The sequence below is a fragment of the Chroicocephalus ridibundus genome, chromosome 3 (assembly GCF_963924245.1).
Source record: "Chroicocephalus ridibundus chromosome 3, bChrRid1.1, whole genome shotgun sequence".
NCBI lineage: Eukaryota > Metazoa > Chordata > Aves > Charadriiformes > Laridae > Chroicocephalus > Chroicocephalus ridibundus.
Genome location: NC_086286.1, coordinates 39,038,396 through 39,056,750, shown reverse-complemented (window position 1 = coordinate 39,056,750; position 18,355 = coordinate 39,038,396).

Here is an 18,355-nt window from a genome sequence, read left to right as displayed (position 1 = left end):
CCATGAAACTCATCTGAGACTCAACCTGATTTTGAGATAGCTTGTCGGTGACCTGTGGGTGGATGGAGGAAGAAAAATCCCATTATTTCTTTATAATTCATGTTGAACCTGCAAAAAGTACTCTCTTGCCTTATGCTTTTCTGAACAAAGCCCATCATTAAGGCAGTAGCTAAAAAATAGTATTGAGAGCAAGAAAGACTCCTCACAAATCAATCCTGAAACTAGTTGCTCCCACACTTGAAATGGCAGCTTCTGGCAATGACTAATACATATATATATTCTAAGGACACTTATAAAATATAACAGCTGTCCTGTCCTGACATTTAAAAGCTGATGCTTAAACAGCCCACAACAGGGAAACTTCCATTGCTCCGTGAATCCTTAACCTCCTCAGGAAGTCCTGTAAGATAAAGACCATTCAGGATCACTTTATTTCATTACCACAGAAACTTATGCAAAAGAGTTATTAGGAACGCAGTAACCCATTCTTAATACTTTAGCTTCATCAAACTACTGTCTCTTGTATGAAGCAACATGCATAAGGTCCCCTTCCATCTTTTTCCTTCTGCTATTCGCACTTATTAGCCCTCAAACTATGATATGTCATGTTTACCCCACTGTGTAATTGTGAAGGGGATGATGTTTCATTGCAGACACACTGCTGTAGTTTTTCTGAGCTATTAAGAAAAAGCCTGGTAGTAACAAAAAATATGACCCAGGCTTACCTGGAGCTGTGCCTCACCACATTGAAAAAAAATGTTGACAATTTTCTGAGGAAGATCTCTTTATGCAATGTCCTGTTCCAAAAGCCAGTTTATACTCATCCTTGTGTGTCTACTTCATACTCCCCTTAATAGGAAAATATGGTTTGTTTTCAGTTTCAATTTAATTTTCTTTTCAATGAAGATAATGGGCAAAAAAGCATTAATAAAAGAAGATGGAACTGAAGAAAAGATACCACAGCAGACAAGGTTATGTCACAGAGAGTGGCCTGATCCTAATTTCATGAGAGAGAAACTGGGAGAGAAAAGTGCCCAAGAGTAAGATGATTTCCATTTAAAAGAGTTCATCTCACCATCTAGACAGAGATTTGTTCCCTGATTCACTGGCCTTCAACATTTCAAACCCTTCTACTGTCAAACACCCCTCCCAGAACTTCCCAACTACTTGAGTAACAGTTTGCTTAAGACCTGTTTAGGTTTCAGTGTCAATGTCTACGACTAGTTTGGAAGGAGAAAAACTTCAAGGACACGGAGTGAAAGGGGAATTAAATCCCCAAAAAACAGAGAGATGTGACAGCAAAGCAGAAGCCACCAATACTGAGACTTGGTATAGCTACTGAAGTAAATATGTGCATGGGCAGGGTTAGCTAGGAATAGAGAGGCATCACACATTGCTTCATTTCTCATATTAGAAAAACACACGAAAGCTCTGAGCACAGATACTTGCAAAGTATGAATTTATCATTCTTTGACAACTAGTAAATTGTGCAACTCTGACTGGTAATGTGCAATTTGGAGCCTCCCCCACCTCCTAAACCCACCCCAGCTTGGCCCATCCTTCGTAAGATAAGTACATTTGTGATATAAACATGCCAAGAGATTAGCTAAACAAAAACAAACTGAAAATTAATTGAATCAAACACAGTAACTGCAAACACGTTTTTACCCTGCCAGATTTCTTTCCTTACTTTGCTGGGCCATGGAGAAACACAAGAAAGGTGGAGAGCATAGTTTCAGACTTCTATGTGAGCATGTAAAACGCTGATCTGAGAGAGACAAGCTGGGATCACTCTCGTAGCTGAAAACTCCCTGTCTGCTTTCACCTATTTACTCTCATGCTTTCAGAGTGTCCATCTACAGAAATGGAGTTAATAAGAAAATGCAGTCTTTGGAAAGGCATAGTCTCTTATGGAAACTGGTGTGCTTCTCTCCAGAGATATTCTCATATCATTGTTACAATGCCTTAGTTGTTCACAGTACGTTGTCTTGCTATATATTTTTTTCATTAACATCTCAGGATTCCTGTGAAAGAGTCAGGCAAGGGTTGTAAATACTATTATCCTCATTTTATAAGGGGGAAATGAAGACCAAAGGGTAAAATAATTTGTTCCTGGCTGTATACTGAGTTGGTGCTTAAGGCAGGATTTAGAACTCGGAGTCTTATAACATCGAGATCCTTTCTTCAGCCCCATTGCTTCCCAGTGCTCTCCTGAAGACACGAGAAGTGTAGCAACAAGAGTGCACATTAAATATTTTCCTTCCTCCGCTCCTTGCACCTCAACTATCTTCTAACATGTAAAAATGACATACACTCTTTGAAGACAATATACCTTCAAACGATGAAAGGATTTTGAGTGGTCTAATCACAAAATTCACAGTTATTTGATTATTTCTCTGAAACCAATGAAGCATGCTTTGATTAACCATGTTTGAGGATAGATCAAAAATGGCTAAGAGATTTTTGACAGAATTATCCAATTCAATTATGTCATAGACAAGGATAAAACTGAACCAATGTCAGACCTAAGGAGAATTACTCTGAGTTACACTTAAATGAAAAATGAGGCTTGGAATGAAAATGTAGAACTATGATGCTATGATAGGGTGTTAAATGCTGCTTAATTACTGCTTATTTTGGTCATAATTTTGGCCAAATTCGCCAATGGCCAGCGACAGATGCCCCCCTGCCACCTCTTGCACATGGAGAGAAGGAGGAGAGATAAACAGATTTACGAGTTTAGGAGGAACTAAACTACTTTAATGAAATATTAAGAACAAATATAAAGGAAATAATGAAATAGATACAGTATATACAAAACCACATTAAGCTCCCATGATGACGTCACCGGCAGGTACTGGGGAAGTCCCAGACTGGACTCAGCGATGGGTGGGAACTGGATTCCAAAGCTGGAGTCAGGAGCACACGGATCAGGATCAAAGGCAGATGAACAGACAGGGTCCTCCTCGGACACCAGCCATTGAAGAGAAGAGAGTCACCCTTTGATCCCTCAGCTTTTAGCCTGAGCATGGGGCAGATGGGATGGAATACCCCTGTTGGTCAGTTTTGGGTCACCTGTCCTGTCTGCTCCTGCCTGCAGGTGGGACCCCTCTATGCTTTTCTGTTTCCAACCCTCTCAACAGGGTAGCTGACCTTGGTTGTTACAGCAATAAGTACAAGCAAGAGCCTGTCTGAGTACCAATCCTTGGCACTAACTGTAAACAATGGTCTTATCACTCTGGGAACAAATAGTTTTCTGCACAACATGCTGTTCATTTCTGAGCGTTAGAAGAGGCCTAGCTAAGAAGTAAAATTACTGAACTGAAAGTTGGTTCTGTTTTACCTCAAACCAGGACATAATGGTACTGTACAGCAACATAGCATAAGACTCTGTACATGCGTTGTAATAATCATTTTATCACTTGGCAGCCATATAGAGTAATGAACTTTTCAGTGTGTTATGTGCCTGTCTATCATATCAGGAAAAAAAGAAAGGAGTCATGAAGAAAGAGGATGGAACACAGTGAGAGGCAAAGAGTGCTGCTGTGTGTTTCTGGTGGGAAAGCTGAAGCATGGGCTGCAGGAGGCCCCTCCAGGTTCAGGTCAACTTCTCCACAGTTGCCAACAAACACATCATATAACTGAGACTGCAAAGAAGCAGGCACAAGAATTGTTTCGGGTGTTCTTTTTCAGTTCAGATTTCAGTCCCATAATACCTTCTTTTTGTCTTTACAGTGCTACATGCTAGATCCACAGCATTAAGTAGTGCAATCCCATTGATTGCATTGTAATTTTGCCTCAACCTAAATGATCACTCCTTCTCCTTTATTTAGCATTACTATTCTTCTTCCTTTTTCTTGTAGAAGGAGTATGACTCGGTATGCATCTTAGCATATCTTCTATGCTGTTCAGATGCTAGTACTGCTCTCATCAATAGAGTACTTGAACTTCTTCCAGAAGTGCCCCCTGCCCTTCTTCTGAGTCACTCAATAGACATTAATGTTTAATGGTGAGAGGAATGGGTGAGAGATAAAAGACAGAGAAGCATGCACAGCAGATTTTGCTCTGCAGAGAAACCTGGTGACCCTTACTGTGTCTCTGTTTTTTTTCACAGTGCAACCAGGAAGCCCCCTAAATCCTACTTAATGCAAGTGATGACGACTTAGGATAAAGCAAAACAAAACCAAAAAATGATACAGAATTCTCTAATGGTATTTGCTCCCAAACGTATCATCATTTAGGCACTAAAGTTTTCTCTAAAGAAGGTTAAACTTACGATGAGTTCCTTTTCAACACAATGATACAGTACAAGAGTCCAAATTTTAGGCAAACGGATTTTATTAGGTTTCCCCCAGCATGGCCAGAATAGCATCCTTCAGGACTTTCATACTGACTTTCACGTTGCCCTTGCCTGCTAGGGAAACCTTTAAAATTTAAAGGAAAAAAATCATTTGTACATTCTGCAAGCTGAGGAAAGAAATCCTACTTGGTATGATTTGCTATAATGATAAATTTATCAGAAGCTGTTCATTTTATCTGCTGCAGAACTGCTCTTTGATGGCATTAATCTGCAGTAATGATTACAGGAAAGTAATTCAAAGCTGTTCAAAGGGAAAGGTGACATGATGCTTTCCATCTCTTTTCTGAATGCTGTCTCAGATTCTTCAATAAATTACAGATGTAGAGAGAGAAAAGATGGGCCATATGCAGATGAATATTTTGGGGAATCTGGAAACATGGAGCAATAAGAGCAATACTTAAACTACATCTGCAATAAAATATGTGTTGCAGATTCCAGGTAGACCTTTTGCTGTGAAAGGCACCAGAGTCAAAAGTTTTGGGGCTGTTCAATATTATATGTTTTCCATTTACTACCAGTGAAGATAAACCACAAATTAACAGTAAATTAATGCTTCATAATATTTCAGGTGAAGTGGATTCATGGTAGGTATTTGCATGGCCTTTTCAAAATAAGAAAATGTTCTATGACTGGTTGTAAGAGACCTCTGGACCTCATCTATTCAGATGTTTAAACAGGATTTCTTGGCTGTCAAGAGAGAAAGTCGCGTAGCCTTTGCCTCGCTGCGTATGTGTCCTGGTTTGATGTAAAACAGAACCAATTTTCTGATTTGTAATTCTACTTTTTAGCTGGGCCTCTTCTAACTGGCTAAAGTCTGAAATTAACAGCATATTGTTCAGAAACTGTTCACTCTCAGAGTGATAAGACCTGATTATACCAAGGAAAGGTATTGTCGTGGTTTGGCCTCAGACGGCAACAAAGAGCCACGTGCCGCTCGCGCGGGCCTCCCTAATACAGGAAGAATCAGAAGAAAAAGGCAAAACTCTGGGGTTGAGACAAAGGCAGTTTAACAGAACAGCAAAGGGAACGAGAAAACAACAACAGTAACACGGGCAGCGGAACATACAAACACGGCTACGGAACCACCGCTCCCCGCCCGGAGCCGGGACGCCCCAGCCCGCCTCAGGCGGCGACTTCCCGCCCCTGCCCCGGCAGCTGCGGGCGGGCACGGCTCGCACGGCGTGGGGCACCAGGGAGAATTAACCCTGTCCCCGCCGCAACCAGGACAGGTATGCACAGAAGCTCTTGCTTATACTTATTGCTATAACATCCAAGGTCAGCTAACTTCGCTGCTTGCCCCGTTAGAGGGTCGGAAGCGGAGAAGCGTAGAGGGGTCCCACCTGCAGGGAGGAGCAGACGGGACAGGTGACCCAAAACTGACCAACAGGGTATACCATCCCATAGGCATCACGCTCAGTATAAAAGCTGAAGGATCAAAGGGGCAAAGAGGCTCTGACTCGTTTTTTCTTCAATGGCCGGCATCTGAGGAGGACCCTGTCTGTTCGTCTGCCTTTTATCCCGATCCGAGCACTCCTGACTCTAGTTCCAGAATTCAGCTCCTGTCCGTCACTGGCTCCAGTCTGGGACTTTTCCTGTGTCTGCTGGTGACGTGATCATCATCCTGGGAGCTGAATACAGTTTTATATATATTGTATACTTTTTTCTTTAATTTTAATTATTCTATTATTATTTACTCTTTTCTTATTTATTATTATTTGCATTAAAGTGGTTTAGTTCTTTTTCTAAACTCGTAAATCTTACCTCTTCCTCTCCTCTCTGAGGGAGGAGGGCCATCTGTTGTTCTGATTGGCCAATCCGGCCAAAACCACGACAGTATGAAAACACCCGTGGATGGAGAGTCTATGACTTCTTTGCTGACCTGGGCAAAGTTGTACTTAATATTTGCAAGAAAGTTTTTCCTTCTATCCGGACTAAGTCTTCCAAGCTGCAGCCTGTGGTCATTGCCTTTTGCTTTACTGTTTTTCCTTATTTTACGAAATTAATTCTCAAGTTACTAGAAATCAATGCAATATTGTTCCCTGCCTCACACTTCCACCTTGTGAGAGAACAACTTGCCTCATACTTCCACCTTGTTTAGGAGAACAACTCCTAAATTATGTTGGATCATAGGGTTATTCACAAGGTTATCAGACACTCAATAAGCCGCCATTTTATGGTCTACTTCAGGTGCACTATTCTAGAAGGAGATGATATCACCACTGTGAAATTTAGGATTGGAGTAGATGTGAAGATCCTTTTGCACAGCTTCAGCAGAGTCAAAAAGCCAGCTGTACGTCTACACAAGTATTTGAGAAGTATTGAAGGTCTGCCCTGAGACATTGCAGTGCCCTGTCTGCACCCACACCACCAGCCCTTAAAACAGCTCTAGGAGGACCTCCTTATGTTCATGCTCTTTTTAGTGCTGATGGATTCCATGATCCCCCAGGCCGCCCAAGTCATGACCCAGCAAGGCTACAGAGAAACTCACACTCCACCAGGCTCCCGAACACTACACCTATCCACCCCACAGCAATGGTCACGCTTGCCTCACCATCTGGTCCTGAGCATCCATGATTATCTCATGACCTGAGTACATGCTGACCTGTATGACAGGTAACCAGGCAGAGACTGCAGGAAGGAGACTCAGTTGAGGGGTACATATACTCTGAAAGCCCCAACTCCAGTATGAAGCCTGGCAGTGACACACTGATACTGGCACTATCTGAGGTTGTGTTTCCTGCTGTCACACTTCATGTATCACTGTGCCCTGCCATCTGCCGAGCTCCACGGTGAGCTCCAGCCATGCTCACTGGCAACAGCAGCCAGCCCTCCAGCTTACACCATTTCTGGTCCTTGGCTAACAGCTTGTACTGCTTGTGTTTCCTGCTGAGCAGGGCAGGCCTGTCGTTGCATGGAAACCTGAAGGGTAGGAAATGGTTGCACTTACCCCCGTCAAGTACTGCTTTTCTATGGGGCTTGGTAGGATGGGAAGTAGAAATGAAAGGTCTCTCCCCCGTTGACAAGACATATCATCACGTGAAGGAAGTTTGATTTGATGTGGTACAGCCCAAAACTCCTCCGGCCTTATCCTCAGGGAAGTCCGCATGAAGGAGGATCCTTTGCCATGCCACAACCACAGCAAGGACAGTGCTCTTGCAGCCTCACAGCCACATTTCTAGAAAAACAGCAATGCCCTTTTCATAGAGGAATTTATTTTCTGGGCCACTGTAGCATGCTCTGCAACAGTCAGTTAACCCCTGGACGAAAAGCAGATCAAAACTGGCTGCTCACAGAGCCAAGACTGCCAATAAAACCCATAGCAGCTGTGTTTCTTAAAATGGAACCTCAGGCTAGCATTCTTCTGCGGCATCTGTACCTGGCCCTGTGAAAGCAGAACTTTGCAATGCTCAACAGATTGTGATTTGGGTCAAATAGGAAATCAGGATTTCTCTTTCAGTTACTCATTAAACACTCACCCCCAAAAATCCTGAGAAAGCCATGCTGTACGATTAATGTTTGCATTCACATAAATGATAGACTGTAGGAGTCATCTCAACTTTTTTCTTTCATCTTCCCTCTGATCCTGTACCTGAAGACTAAAGGTAGGCTTATAACCACGAACTCCCAGATAAGGATCTGTAGAGAATAAAAAATGCAGCAATGTCAACTGCCTGCCATGTAAGCTCCCTTGCATCTTTGTTTGAAAAAATTGGCTGCTGTATTCCTCTTCTGACAAAGCCAAATTTTAGTCTTCTTCCTGTACGGGCCAAAGAAAGTGCAGGGCTATGGGGATGAGACAAGACTCCCTTTGCAGAGGGATGAAACAACTCTCAGGAGTGTTCAGGCACCCCAGGGCTGGGAGATTGATACGGAGTTTGTAAAACAAATCCTTCAAAACTTTCTAACGTGCACTTTGAGAAATAAATAAAGAAAAGAGTTGCTGGGGCAGAAGAAGGGTGGGGCTAGGAAAACTGCTGTGAAACAAAAGTTTCTTTTCCTTGTTATGTTTCTGCCTTAGCCAGGCTGAAGATGGTTCAGTTGCCAAGTTTCAGGGGTGCCTTAGTCAAGGCATTGTCCAGCTTACTGCATATGCAGCAGTATGGTGATGGATTTGTGGTGAAGCTCCTGCCAGAGTTAAAAAGAGAGAGATGTGTATTCAGCTTGTGATCATTGCTCGTCTGCCTCCATCTGTCTCAGGAGCTTCGACAAAAGCACCCACCAGCCCAGTGACATCTGACCAAGAATTCTCATGGAACAATCAAAACAAAGATGAGTATATGAAGATGCATGTTCCTTTGCAGAAAGGTGTCACCTTCTGCAGGTGGATGCCGTATCTGGTCCATCTGGGTGTCTCTCCATTTGCAGTTGTCTTAGTAAGTAGGTATTAGTAAGGTTCTTGGATATACACAGAGTGCCTTATCCTTTTATATAGCGGTGCAGAGGTACCCTTTCAGAGGCACCAGGCTGCTATTGTGGTAATGGAAGCTTAGGAAAAATGATGCTGGGTATGTTGCCTTGGACATATCATTTGTGAAATGTGCTCTAGGTATAGTAGCTTCTTGGTGTTAGGACATGGCACATGCACTGACAAGTATTATCTTGAATATCCATCTAGCATTAGTGCAGGTCGAAATGGCACCTTCGGGTACAGGTAAACATGGAGCACCCTTGGAGGGGTGATTGCCAAGTGAGCATCATCTCTTTTTGGCTATGTGCAAGCAGCCTGGATGCTGTAGTGTGGCTGTGACTGGAATTTGCCTGTATGACATACCAGCTGGAATAACATCATCTTGCTCCTGGAGGCATTCTTGGAGTTCAGCATTGCAAGCAGCCAGCAAGCTTGGCTTTGAGTATGCTCAGAGCATCTTGATCCGTATAGACACAGCGAATGAGAATATGGGATTTGATTATTTCATTACTGAGTGTTCTGCTTTGTTTCAGGTGAGGTTGTCTGAGGAAAAATAAAAATGCACGGTCTTATCTGCAGTGGTACTGAACAAGAACAGTTCAAAATGAATCCAAGGGGAGGAATATTTACCAGCGTTCATCAATGGTAAAAATCTTTTTTGCTATAAACATCAGAGAAGGCAGGCTTAAGTAAATGCCAAATGTTTTTGAAAATCATGTCCTAAAGATTTTCTTTCAGTGCGTAAGAAAATATATCCTTCCAATAACTACAGCACTGAGGATAGGATTGTAAAGCAGCAAAAGGCTGAGAAAAGAAAAAAAAAAAGAATTTTCCTAATTAAAACACAAAAAATCAAAAGGTAAAATACCCACTTTTATACAACTGACACATGAACTGTTTCCAGTAATGACTAGAAGGCAAAATGTGAAGCCTATGTTCCGACGTTAGAACAATTTTGCTAGGAAAATGCTCTTAAAGACAGTGGCAAAAGAAAACTTTAGTTCTTTTTTTTCCTAATCCATGTTGAGTATTTACAGTATTTAGAGAACAATGTGTCTGTTTTGCTACACAGCTACCTATGAGTGTGCCAGAAAACTGTGGAAAGAAGGAAACAGAAGCATTTGGAGGATGCGTGTGTTGACTGGAGCCAGCGTTTAAAATATAGAATAATTACAATCACACCATCACAGTTTGACAGTCCACATTTCTTCACAGAGCTAAAACTAGTAATAATGTCTAGCTTTTCTGCAGTATTTCTCATCAGAAGATCTCAAAGTACCATTGATCACAGCTCTTACAGCTCAGCCACAGGCATCCCTGACAGCATATCTCTGACTGTCCGTACCATCCTGGCCTAGGAGAAGTGCTGAGGCACTGTGCAGCCTTACATGCAGCTGTTACTCACATCCCTGGCAAATCACGCTCCAAGACACCCATGGGAACTAAAACATGTCCTGAAGAAAATGGTGTCAAAATGTCATCAGGCCCACATCATCGCAGGTTTTATCACACTTCAGGCAGGAACACCAAGACTGGAGACCTCCCTTACTCAGGGGCACGCTCAATGATAACGTTATGCTGATTCTGAGGGCACTTTACAAGCCCATTCTAGTAAGGAAAGGCAGCTGCAAAACCTTGATAATCAGCAGTAGATCCATGTAGCCCCAAAAGTTTGATATGACTGTAGTATACCACAGGAACAAATGAAAAGTTGAAAATGGAAGCCAGTAGGAGAATTTTTTTTATGAGCACAGACCACAGGATTGGGGTGGAAAGAAGGAATAATATTTTCTTTCTCTCAGTTTTTGATTTTGTCTTCTGTACGGCTAGATAGCCGGTGCTTTTACACCTAATGAACATGGACAATTTTTAGTGATCACGGACATGGGCATAGCCCAAAGTCCGGGCTCAAGAAACAGTAGAGAAGAGGTGCAAGGAGCCCTTATATTTGTTTATTGCAGTTCTTTAGAAACATGTTCATGCTGAAAGAACAAATTTCTTTCCTGCTTTGAAGGTACAGGCCAGATATAGCAGGTCTTTCTCTTCTTTCTCGTAGTGACCACAGCCAGGAAAAATCTTCTAGGCATATCTAATCTCCAAAGACACCGAGATTGCAGCCTTACTGTGCTATCCCAAGGCATGGTCTGCAATACCGAAACATGACTATCCATATTGCATAATTGCTCATACGCTTCCTGCAAGCTGCCAGTCCTCCAGGCAGCTCCCAGGAGCCATTCAGGCAGTTGCATGCTGCAGGACCATTCCCAATGAGCTGCACGATGAAATCTTTTCGACTATTTCAGGAGAGCAGATAGTATGGGTTCTGTAGATGGGAGCTGTGCCAGGCCATTTGCCCTGTGAACCAGAGAATAGGCCTATTTTATCTGCAGCAGCAAACAGCCTGAGAGCCTGAAATGTGACCCATCTTTCAGAAGAGGCCTGTTGTACATGAGTATCAGTGACATTAGGGAGAAAGAAGACTGTCCATGTATGTAAATGTTTTTCCTGGCTTTCTATACAACCAATGGGAAAGAAATAAAGGGAATAATTGTTGGCCAACTTGCAGGTCTACCTCCCTACCATTGACTACAACAACTGAAAACAAAAAGCTGTTCTTGAGTTACAGGCACAGCAGGGTATCACTGTACAGTGACTTGAAACTCGGTGACTGGATGCCTTTATGATTCCAAGCTGACTTAGTGGCTTGGAATAGAAATTAGTTTTAATAGCAAAAGAACCACCAAGCAGGGTCCCAGAATCAGGGGCTCTGCAACAGTCTCATTCATGGACATGGTAGGGTTTGCATTCCTCACTTGGACATTCACAGACATGCTTCTGATTTTGTTTGTTCATACAGAAATGATAGGAAAGCATCAGAGAAGGTTCTTTTCTACAGAATCATAAAAAAGGTAGAGAGAAGCCAGTACACAAGACCGACGAGACTTCAGGAATGCAGGAGATATGCACACTTGTTTTGACAATAATACTACTTGATGATAGTAAAGGGTACAAAAATGGGGTTATATCTGTTCCCTTCTACATTTACCTCTTCTGCCTGATCTTTGTAACACAGGACACAAAATTTCCCCAAGTAATTTTTCCACTGAGCTCATATGCATTGGATGAAAAAAAAAAAGTGCCTTTTTGGAGAAGACGTCCTGTCTTGATTTAAGGATATGGAGGGAATAAGATCAGATTTCTCACTTAACCTTCTCTGTATTAAGCTAAACACATAGAACTTATTTAACATCCAGCTGGAAGGCACACCTTCCAGAAACAGAAAACTACTTGAAAACACTCTCCTGTGTTGTATTTATACGTGCTCCAGTTTCCTACTTATTTTCCAAAGCATGGACTCCATTAGGTAGACAGTATAGCGAAGACTGCGATGGTCACATTATTGCAATAACTGTAACTTTTCCACTTCTACTCACAGTCCCCTGTTGGAGCATCCACAGGCACCTTTTCTACTCTGAGCCACCAGGGATCCATGTTCAGCTACAACCCCCTACAACCACCAGGTTCTTTTGTAACTCATCTTTTCCAAAACACTGAATCTGACCCTATAAATTATTGATTACAAACAGAAGGATTCTATGTTAGCTTCCATGTTTTATCACTAAAAGTGTCCAGCCTGCTTTGTAGAACTGGCTTGTTATTCACAAGCTTTGTGCTTAAAGCAAGAGTTTTCAGACTCTGCCTCCCAGAACAAATTAGGAAATGCTCTTTTCCTAGTTGAGTTGTTGATAGAGTTAGTTGATATGGATCTAGTGTAAATGAATCATGATTTAGTATTCTGGAGTCAGGCCTCTTGGAATAAGTTGAAATACATATATACATAAATGTATTCTAAGAATCAATTTTATATCATTAATTGCTACTCAGATGTTGTTATTTATATTTCAATAACATTTCTTTGGTTGACCCTTGTGCAATAATAGAATATCTTATCTACACTAATGGCTGCTCTGCTGGATGTCTTTACACATCAGCTTTTCTTCAATTTATTTTCACACATAAAATCAGCACCAAGCCAGACATTCATGTGTTTGCCCAAGCCATCATTAGGCATTCTGAAATTGAGTAGGAAATAAAAGAAAATGTTTTCCTTGAGTGTTTCCGTAATTTCTTGGTTATTTAAGAGTAGGCCTTTTAAAAAAAAACACCAAAAAAAAGCTACAACAAAAGAATAACAGAACGAGATACTTAGAAATGCTGATCCTTGCCAATATGTTATAAATGAATGAATAATATTAATGCTCTGTTAAAAAGATATTGATTCTGTGAGAAAATATTGGTTCCCTGGAACTTCAGCTCTTCTCAGCTATCAGCCGCTTTTATTGGTCTTGAAAATAATTAGGAAGTAAAAATCGAACCCATTTTTCCTCAAAGTGTTTGTAGCTGGGGCATTCAGCAAAATTATCAAGACAATAAATTTAAATTGTCAAGAAAAAAGGATATGGACAAGAAAAAAGGACAAGAGACAGAATTCCAAAAGTCAGTGAGTGGTTTAACAGTCCCACCACATTAATGTCACATTTATATGTTCACTGAGTAACCAAACTAAAAATAAATACTGTTCAGGACAGTCTTCAAATATTTTTATTCTGCTATACAATTGCAGAGAGTAGAGAAAATTACAACTTTCAAATCTGCATAGAATGTTAAGTAATAAAAAGTGTATTTATTTTTGCAAGAAAAATACGGGTTTTATTTCAGATAAAATAAATTTGCATTGGAATAAGGGCAGGCACAAAGGATGACATGTAAAGCATATGCATCACTAGATCTGTAAAAAGAACGTATTGTGAAAAGATTACTGAAATTTTATAATTTGGCTTGGCATCAGAAGAGAGGAAATCTTGTCTGTTTTAAAATCTCTAGAAATGAAATTTTCAATAAAACTGGGCAGGTTACTCAAGATTTCAAAAGTCTGAAACAGTGCTTGACTTCAGTTTTCTAAATAATGCATTGCGATAAAAAAAAAAATTAAAAATAAAAGCAACAGTAATTTCAAAAAGGAGAATTTCTTATGGTTTTGGTAATAATTTTTTTTCTTTTTTAAGATGGTGAATTTATCTTAAAGAAATCCAGTTTCGCAAAGAATTTTGTATTCTTTGGAATCTGCCAGACTCTTGGGTTTCCTACCTTTGAAAGTTTTCTACCACTTTTGGAGAAGTTACAAAGTGGGAAGATTACCAACTTTATTTTTCCTCTGGGTAACTTTTAAAACTTATTGGCATTTTACAAAATTATATAGAGGTTGGAAAGAGAGGGAGAAATTTGATCATTCTCCTATTTACATTTAGTGACAAACGAAAATTCAAAATGGAAAAAAACGGGGGAGGCAAAAGACCATTGCTTTCAATGTTCCATTGTAGTGCAAAAGCAAAAACTGCTTGTTATGCAGCCCGGGTGCAAAAGGGTATTTTGACAAGTTTGAAATGATCTGATTCTAACTAGCTCTACTAGTTAGCTTTTGCTTTGCTTTTCTGTATACTCTTACTAGGGTTTCATATATTTCTATTGACTTATTATGCTCCAGCTCTTCTGCTTCTTACAAATGCTGTTCCAGTCCATGTTTAACAATTAAGCTGTGTCACAATTGGTGATTGGTAATGATTTCAAGTATCGAAAAAATATATTTAAGGTGTAATTAAAAGTATAGTTTATGTAAATGCATTATGTTTATATATGGTGATGACAAATAATAGGATGATAAAAGGAGGGGAAGAACTGTTTCGGGTGGCAAAATGATAGTCAAGGGTGTGATATGGTAAGAGCAGTCAAAGGGAGAAAATGAAAAGACAGTATGAATGATAGGTGACATGAAAGAAAGTATGGGAAAGGAAGGACCAAGGAGAAGGGGGAAAGAGACTAATAGAAAGGAAAACTGCTACAGGGATGACGACAGGAGGGCAAATGTACCGGGCAGTGAGTTTGCAGGGTGGGACTCAAGCAGTCAAGAGCGTAGTTTAGCAGCTGACAAAAAGGACCTAACAGATGAAATGAAATGATTAACTGAGTAAGCAGAGTCTGGAACAGTATCTGCTTAAGAGGAAGGGAATCAGTTACGTTACTGTCTAACTCAGGTACCTAAAGAAACAAAAAATCAAGTAGCAATGAATTGATTCAGCAGATGAGTAGCGGGCTGCAGTGTATCAGTGAAAGTGATAGCGAAGTTATTTAATACGTTGGGTATCAGTGGGAAGAGAGATGAGCCAGCAAATGGACAAATAAGTAGATAAAGCAGTAGATTAGCAGTAAGACATAATGTAATCGGTGAGAATTAGCTGTCAGAAGCCAGGTACCTGGAAGCGGTTCCCAGCCACTGCTTCTTGGGGGCTGAGAGCAGAAGCAGGATGAGACAGTAGCTGTGCGTATTTGCTTGCTGCTGGTGAGAGAGGCGGAAGGAAAGGACAGCAAAAGTGCTCAACGGAGGAACAGGCCTGCTTTTTGGGTGTCTTAGTTTGCATGTGCCTGGCTTGATGCCTAAAGCTCACTTTAAAGATATGTAACAATTCAGAGACCGCGACGAAAGAGTGACAAATGGGAAACAGATGAATCTTGCTATCGCAAACTTATATGCTTATTGTGCAAAGTGGTGCTTATTGGCTGGTGACTTGTTAGCCTCATATGCTGTGATGTTTTATCAAGCAAAAAGGAGAACTATGATTCAAGCTGCACTTCCTTTTTACCAGCCACTCCTTCCTCCTCATAGGCTTAGCAGCAAGACTGAGCTCATTTCTGAAATATTTGCAGCTTCTGCACTAGTGGATACATGTACATAGGTCGTGAATCGAGATGCCTCTTTGGTGCGTGGGGCAGCAGAGAGGAGAAACAAAACTGATTTTTACCAAGCAAAGATAAAACAAATGAAGATTTTAAGTAATTCCACACATAGGTGCTATATATGTCACCTTTCACAAAGGTATATAATTAATTTGAATTTTTAAGTAGTAAAAGGGTGATTATTATCGATGAGCTTTTTTTAAGGCAATAGTATAATGTACTGGGCCACATGTTGTGCCCTTGCTTCTTGGCTAATGGTCATTCTGCCTTGGGCAAAGGTGGAGGTTTGAAGGACGAGAGAAAGTAAGTTTTTGGCGATATATTATTGGGAAAGCAGAGGCACCTGATGAAGGACACCTGCGATGTGAGGCTATTCCAAACAAAGACAGGGAAACTAGAGGTGTCCAGAGAGAATGAAAGAAGCTAACAAGGCTAGTTTCTAAGAGATCCAGTTTATATACACAAACACATAAAACTACTCTCCTCATTATATTTCTTTGTGCATAAATAAGACTGAATCCACTATTGGAATGAAATATCCAATAGATCAAACAGTCCAGTTTCTCTGAAATTTTAAACACATTCATTTTAAGGCCTTGAAAGTCCTTCCATCATGTCTTGGAAGGGATGAGGTAGAAGAAAGCTTTGCATGTTCGTAGAAATCAGTGTCACACTTATTACTTGTCTGCCATTTGGACAGTCTGAATCTTCAAAGGTCTCCCAGACTGGACTTCTGAGCACTTACTAACAAAAATGGCAAATGACGGATGCCAGTGCTCGTTTTGCATGCTTGCATACTTGTATTTGTGCACAAGATCCTCTAGCTTTACATGCACAAACTGGTGCATGCTCAGAATTTGCAGGTTTTAGAAAGTAAGCTTTTGCCTTTTGAGTCTCATAAATTCATTCAGTCATAGTTTCAATATTCAAAAGGAAGTTAAATGAATCAATGGATAAATAGCTGAATCTTCCATTGCTCCTACCTGTGATAATTCATTTTCCTTAGTTAAAATTGTTTAGGATTAACACCTCATTTCTTGGAATACTTTTCTACTTGTTTTTGCTTTAACTATACCTTATTGTCAGTAGTTCCTTGCATTTTAGTAGGGCACTTTTAGAGTAAGACTGTAGTCTTGGTATGGAAAGCTGGTACAAATTAGTTCATTATTTTGCAAGATAAACATCAAATCCACTTCTTTATATTTGCTAATGTCACCTCTCCCTTTTTTAAAAAACTGGAAGGATGCTGGTACTCTCCTTTGCTTTGGAAATTTCCTGTTTTTACAAACTGCCTCCAGAACTGCTGTTAGCAGTCCAGAGAGGCCATTTGCTCAAGATGCAAAGGTGTAAGTTTACTAGGCTTATGAGCACATTAAAATTTAGCATGTGTGTCCCTTTTTAAGTTCTGAAATTTTATAATTTCTCTATTCCGTCTGCAGTGGCTAAGTGCTTTCTCTTCCTTCACAGAATCAAAAAAGGATTTCATGAATAATCATGGAGGGGACGATGCTGACATCTCCCTGTCTGCCTGACCACTAGCAGCAGGAGTCTCTGATCAAATAAGAACAGTAATTGAATGAGATTGTTTTGATGAGCTTCAACAGCATTCGAAAAATTAAGTACAATAAGATTTAATATAGAGCAACAATAAAATAAACACAACAATAAAAGGTGCCATTAAATATAAAAAAGTATCCCTATAAAATCTGAGGTTGGCTACAATTTGCAGAACAGAGCACAGTGAAGTAAGACAGTAAAGAATTTTAGGAGAGCTATGAGAGAATGGCAATATAATTCATAAGCATCTCAGGAGCATGACTCACACAGTCTACAAGAACTACATTTTCATGAATTTCTATAAATGACCAGATTTAGTATTATTTAAAGATGAAAAATAAAGACTTTACAAAGTTATGTGGGTAAATGTAGATATATTTTACACATTACTAGCTATATGTACAACGTTCCCAAAGATTTAAAAAACCCTGAAGTCTAGGAAAAAAATAAAGATGGAAAACCCACTTCTATAATTTATTGCAGAAATAGGCTACAGTAAGATCACGGTGCATTATTCTTCATCATGACTACAATCACACAAGAACTATATTCAGTTACTAATTCGTTCCTTGGATGTAAATTCTTTGTTGTTGCAGTATGGTTACATTTTAGCCTGCTTTCATTTAGCTTCAGAAAAGAAAGAAAACTGGAGTTTTAAATTTATGTGTCCTTCTTCCATGAGGAAAAGTTCTTATCAGAAGATAGGAATTTAGATGTACTTAATTCTGTAATTTTTGAAAGATATCTTTATGCATACAGGCACACATATATTTTAAGAGTGAACTTTCTGAATGCCTTTTCTCTCTTACTGAGTCCCAGACCCTGGTGTTTCTTCTGTCACAGTAAGGAAGGATAATCCAAAAATAACAGGGTCTGGATATCCTGGAAGATCTCAGCTCTATTCTTCCTCCACCTCCAGCTCCCCCTATGATGTTGGGAAAGTTCAATGGCCTTTCTGGTTTTGCCTGTGCTGCCCATCTGAGTGATCCAAGCCAGTTCCCAAGCCCAGACCTATGGCTCCTACCCATGCTGCAGGCAAAGGTATGTGCTGTCCCTCAGTGGTCTGGATGGAGAAGACCATCTTAAAACTGCCTCTACCACCCACCTACACTTTTCTTTTGCCTTCAGAAGCACAGTGTAAACATATGAAACATGAAAAAAAGCCAAACTCCCATGTAGAAAATGATAGGAAAAAGATAGAAAATAATAGCTGTGGGGCTAAACGTATTTATCTGCAC